A 6,163-nucleotide genomic window follows, 5' to 3' on the forward strand; every position below is an offset into this window, starting at 1 on the left:
TCTTCTGTCCTGCTCCCAGATGCTGGGTACTTGGTGAAGGCCCACAGGAAAGAATTATGGAGTGGGTGCAGACTCAGTTTGTGGCCAGGGCACCTTTGGACTCTAGTCCATCATTATACCTAATAATGATATTATTTTGATGGATCAAAAGCCATCAAAAGTTCATTAAGGGCGGGCCATGGTGGCTCAGCATGCAGAGTTCTCGCCTGCCAAGCTGGAGACCTGGGTTCAATTCCCGGTGCCTGTCCATGCAAAAAAAAATCAGCTGACTTCTTCTTACCCCAACCAAGGAAATTTACTGCCCTCTGCTTGGGTTTATGAAGCCATGAACCTCTTTCTTGATATTCATCTCATTTAGGTTTCCTTGCATCCTTAGTAATACGATGGGTTTCTTACAACTACAATTATGTAACTTACCTAGACCTGTCATGCTGTAAAGGTGGAATCAATAGTCTCTTGTCATTTTTTCAACCTAGCAGGAAGCAGATGTCTAAAAAAAGAGTGCTAAAAGATCATTAGGCAGTTGAAATTCTACACCACTTTGTTAAAAAAAAAAAACAGAAACAAAACAGCACATTCTCCTCTTGCTAATTTCTCATTTCCTCCCCTAATTAGCATTCAGTAACTCAATTAGGGGTGATTTTGCTCCCAAGGGGCCATTTGGCCAGATCTGGAGACATTTTTGATTGTCATGACTGGGGAAAGGGTGCTACTGGCACCTAGTAGGTAGAGGCTTGGTGTATTAATTAGTTAGGGTTCTCTTGAGAAACAGAACCAATAGGAGATATCTGTAAGTATGAGATTTATAAAAGTATCCCATGCAACAGTGGGAATGCAAGAGACCAAAATCCATAAGGCAGGCTGTGAGGCTGGTAACTCCAATGAAGGGCTTAAATGAACTCCCCAGGAGAGACTCACTGGCTGGAGAGGCAGTGAAAATTCTCTCTTAGAAGCCTTCACCCAATTGAATCAAATCCAATGGATTGAATTATTTCATTTGTGGAAGACACACCCTTGGTTGATCATAGATGCAATCTGTCAGATAACAGATGCAATCAACTAACTGATAATTTAATAAACCAGCCTTCTGTCTTATCAACCAGCCACAAAACATCCTTGCAGTAATGGTTAGGCCAGTGCTTGCCTGAACAGAAAGTTGAGTACCATCAACTGGCCAAGTTGACACCTGAACCCAACCATCACACCATGGATGCCATCAGACATCCTACAGCCATAGGATAGTCCACAATGACAAAGAAATATCTGGTCCAAAATGCCAATAGTGCTGAAGTTAAGAAACTTATTCTAAGGGAACATAAACAAATGCTCATAAAAGATTCATTGTTTTTCCATCAACAAATTCTGATGGCTACCAAGCAAATAAAAAAGAAATGGAAGGAAAAGGAAAGGAAGGGTATGTGCACTATCTTAATCCTGGGAAGACAGTAAATGTATCATGCATTGTCACATCTCCTGTCACAGTAACTTGTCAAAGTAGGGCCCATAATAAATGTTTACTGAATGAATAGATGAGTGAATGATTTAGTTAATGAATTGTGGATGCCACCTGCTAATAGGCTTCTTCTAGGCTTCTTTTCCTTGAGCACTCTAGTACTTGTCAAAGGACTACAGAATTCGAAATATTGCCCCAGAAGTTAGTATAGTTATGTTCTGCCTTCTGATGTTAGCTAGTTGAAGTGTCTCTTCACTTAGTTGGGATGTTCTTTTAAAATCATCCGTGGTTTCAGTATTCATTAATGGCCACTTACTATGAGGCACTATGTTGGGCCATGGGATAAATAGATGGACTTACAATGTGAACTTGGCCTTTGGAGTCTTCTTTGTAGTACAGAAAACTGTGTATCCCTTGAGTCACTAAAGGTGGAATGCTATTTATGATCATGGCTATTCTGAAAGCATAACCTCAAATATTATTTTAAATTCTAAAATATAAACGAGAGAAACAAAGCATGCTGTAGTCTTGATTAAGAAATTTAACTCACGTGCTGAAACCCAACATTTTTATTTTACCAATTATTAGCATAAATTTGCATTTTCTGAAGTCATTTTGAGGGATAAGATACAAGTCTTACAAATAATTTGTCCAGACAGAGAAGTATTATGTGTTAGCCTGCTGTGGATTGCTAGCTTTCATTTTTGTTATTTTTGCTCTAGTTATCTGATGCAAAGATTTGAATGACTGATTTATTATTATGCTTGAGCCCTGAGGCTTTTTTGCTGCAGCTTGAGTAGTTATGAGGACATGTTTTTCAAATATATTCCAATCCAAATGATTTAAATAAATTATGTGTGTATGTGTGGACATGCATATTTTTGCTCTGGGTTGTGTAAGAAAATCCCAGCAGTTCATTTCCCTTTAAAAAGCCTTCCAGATCAATAAATAGTGAAAACTGCATGAACAGATGAGATACTTTTTGATAATCCTTTTGACTTTCTTTTCCCCCTTATTTCTCCACTAGACTTTTCTTTTTTTTTTTTTTATTGGTGCACCATTCCTGGAAGTACTGCAATACCAGGTCGATGCGTGGAGTGGACGGAGCAAGCTCCCATTCCATCTCCCAACTCCAAAAATCCATCCAATATATTGTCCTTGGACAGAGGATGCATCAGATATTAAACTGATAAGAACAGATACTACACTTGATCTTAGCCAAAAGGCCGAGAAGCGATCCACTAGACTTTTCTATGGATGAACTGGGTCCATAAGATTTAGAATTCCTTCTTAATATTACTATAGTTTTAAGAGTTCTAACTGAAGAGTAAGGACATAGTTTCCAGGAAAATATGAATATCTGAAGTACCCATCAACCCCACCCTGGAGATAGATCTTGACTAGCTCCATTTGTTTGCAGTCACTCTCTCTATATTTGCTTCTCAGTTAGGTTACGGTGGATGATGCTTTCTAGCGACCATATAAGTTAAGCAGGAGGAAACTCCGTTTTCACAGAAGTCTGTCGATGGAAGAAGGAACACAGAGTGAAAGGTAAATAGTGCTGATCAATGCATCACAGATCTGTTTCCACAGGGCACAGGGGCTAGGTGTGTCCCAGATGTGATTCATGAGCACGGCTTTTGTTAAATGACTCTATAGAGGCTATAGACATTCTTTTGCTATCCTTGTGGTACCCTTTATAAAGCAGAGAGCCCAGCTTGCCCAACAGGACTGCATGACTATGGACTTGAAAAGAGATGAGCTCTAAGCCAACAGAAAAGAATCTTCATTCATATTGGTGCACCTATTCTGTCGTAGATGGAATCATTTAATTTCTCATAAGATCCAGACTTAAAGAATACTAAGTCGTCAACAGAGAATGAAGCTGAAATCCACACGACCCCTATTGCAAATTATATTTTCTCCCTCGTGGCCTCCTTTCCCTTTCTATCCTTGGTAGACAGTGGAGGTGTTTTACATGTATACATTATTAGGATGATAAGGCCAGCAAATATAAGCTGAGTCCTTAAGGTGACTAATTGAGGCTTCACCCCTTTCCTCTGCTCCTCCACCAAGAACTTAGGAAATAGGGGGGAAAGCAAGCCTTCCCACAGCCCATTAGGTTATCTCACTGCTCTGGAGGTGGCCCTGTCTTTTGTCTTTTTAGTTGGTAGTACCCCTAGGGGCAAGGCATCTAAGCTGGGTTTGTCTATCACTTTCTGGGTGGTAGGAACCCTGCCAGCTCACGATGGGAGATTCATAGCTGAGGAGGGACCTTGTCAACATCCTGGGGCTGCTAAGGAGAGCTCACTCATTAAGCCTTTGTTTCAGGATCCAAGTATCTAATTAGGATTTTTTTTTTCAGGTGGAATTATAGGGATTTCTTTCCTTTAGTAGTTTAAGAAAAAGGAATGAAAACAGAGTGACAATATGACAATCTTTAAACATGGAGTAGCTGCCCAGACCTAGGAAAGAGTAATAAAGATTCCCAGCATGAAGAATCACTCAACGCTTGATATGAAGACTAAGGAATATTGTGGGATTTTATTCCCTGGCATGATGAAGCAAAATTCTTCTACAATTAGTAAGATGAAGTCAGCCTGGGGGAAGCACCCAAAGGATAATTTATTGATTCACTCAACAAAGTTAATTAAGCACCTGCCATGAGCCAGGCAGTGTGTAAGATTGTCATGGGGAATACAATGATAAATTGAATCTGGATTCTAACCCTCGTGTAGCTCATATTCTATGATCACAGAATTGTATGACAAATCATACAAGCTATATTGATAAACTAGATTTCAATGCTTGACATTGTATATAGGTCAGGACAGTTGTTAGCGATATGCTGTGATTTGCAATGTGCTTTTAAAGACCCATCTCACAGATGAGCTTTCTGTTGGTCACAGTTCGGTTTTTCTTGGCTTACTATGCTGCTGCCTTATGGCAGCCCTCCACTCTCAACTCTACATCCAAAGAGATGTTAAGAGGGAGATGATGAAAGTAGGACACAGTGTAACCAACTGGCAGTAACTCCTAGGTACCCTTCATACAAAGCTCTGTAACCAGACGCTGTAAATCAGAGGGATCTACTGAATTAAGTCATTGGTCCTTAAATAGAAAACTATTTAAGGAAATGGTACAAGTAGACAAAACACCAGGGAAAGTGTATATCCTGGAGTTATACCAAGAGCAACTTGTCCTATTGTGCTAAACAGAATATGGAGATGCTACATTCCAGCTCTAAGGAGTTTCCATTCTCAGTGATGGACACTGATATCGCACCCCACCCCCCACCATGAGAATACTGCAGGCAACTGATTGACAAAACAAGAGGAAACCTCAGCAACTTGGGTTGCCAGTTTGCACACGTTTTATAAAGCCCAGAAAAACATCAACCCATCTGCCCTGAATCTATATCGTTCATCAGAAGATAGAGATTTCTATCCATTTCATTTTCCATTTTGTCCATTCAGTTCTAGTGCACCAACATATTTTAAGAGGCAAATGTGCTAATGCTTAGGATATGGGGATAAAGCAAGATATAACCCCTATTGTCAGGAAGTTTAACTTCTACTGGAGGACAGTGTCATGAATATTTTACTACAAGACTAAAAGAAATGCAAGCTAAATATAGGTGTAATCAGATGTAGAACATTTCAACCAGCAGAATTCTTTTTGAAAAAATGCTTTATTTGGATGAACAGTTTGGAATAGGGGGTGAGATTGCAAAAATATACATAACAATGGATGGTTCCTACATTGCTTTGAAGGGAGAGTAGCTCTCATTAACTGGAAGGTACTTCATTTTCTGAAGACTGTGGGGGATTTGAATTGAGACTGAGGTGAATATTTCTGCATAGTAGAAAAAATATCTTAAGTTGATTGGGAACATGTATGCAGAAGGGAAAAGATAGCTATCCACAAAAGAGGAGCAAGAGACAATTTTAACAGGGGTTTGCCACATATCTGTTATATAAAAATAATTGCCCTCTTCAGTCTTCATGAAGAGTAGACAATAGCTTTTGTGGATCTTTTTAAGGAATTTGAAGCATTATTTGAAGGTCTGTCTGGTTTGGTGGGAGGAGAGATTGGGCAAAACAGCCTGCATAGACCTCTCTACCACTAATTACTGCCAACATCACCAATCATCTGGGCTGTTGAAACTGGCTTTTGATTGGCCAGATTCCCCACTTTCACCCTTACTCCCCAATGGTCTTTTCTCCACCAAGTAGCTCAAATGTATATCCTTTTAAAGCACAAATCAGACTGCATCAGATCTCTGCTAAAAATTCTCCAAAGGTATCCATTTCACTTCAAACAAAATCCATTTTCCTACCCACGGCCTACAATTCCCTCCTTGATTGGGTCCCTGGTTTCCTTCTCTGTGCTCATCTCTTGCCACTTCTCTATTTTCTTACTGTGGTGCAATCTCATTGGTCTCCACCTTATTGCTTGAACACTTTAAGCACTTTCTCATGTGAGAAGTAATGTCCTGTTTGCTCTCCTGGGGCACTCTTCCCTCAGATGTCCACCTTTCCTTTCAAGTCTTTGCTCAAATGTCACTTAATGGTGATAACACCCCTACTTCCTCTTTTCTTAAGGAACATCTCTCCACTTACACTTTCTCTCCCCTTCCCTGGCTTTCTTTCTTCACAGCGCTTGTGTTTATCATCTGTTTTCTCCACTAGACTGTAAATCCCATAAAGA

General features: G+C 39.9%; 1 non-coding gene across 1 annotated transcript; it reads right to left on the reverse strand.

Annotated features, from left to right (window-relative positions):
* Positions 1-2,500: 2,500 nt before the first annotated feature.
* Positions 2,501-2,691, reverse strand: LOC143669384 (U2 spliceosomal RNA). The gene has a single exon (XR_013168896.1). It is a non-coding gene; the product is annotated as a U2 spliceosomal RNA (small nuclear RNA).
* Between the last annotated feature and the right edge of the window lie 3,472 nt (positions 2,692-6,163).

The sequence above is a fragment of the Tamandua tetradactyla genome, chromosome 25, assembly GCF_023851605.1.
Source record: "Tamandua tetradactyla isolate mTamTet1 chromosome 25, mTamTet1.pri, whole genome shotgun sequence".
In the NCBI taxonomy this organism is placed as follows: domain Eukaryota; kingdom Metazoa; phylum Chordata; class Mammalia; order Pilosa; family Myrmecophagidae; genus Tamandua; species Tamandua tetradactyla.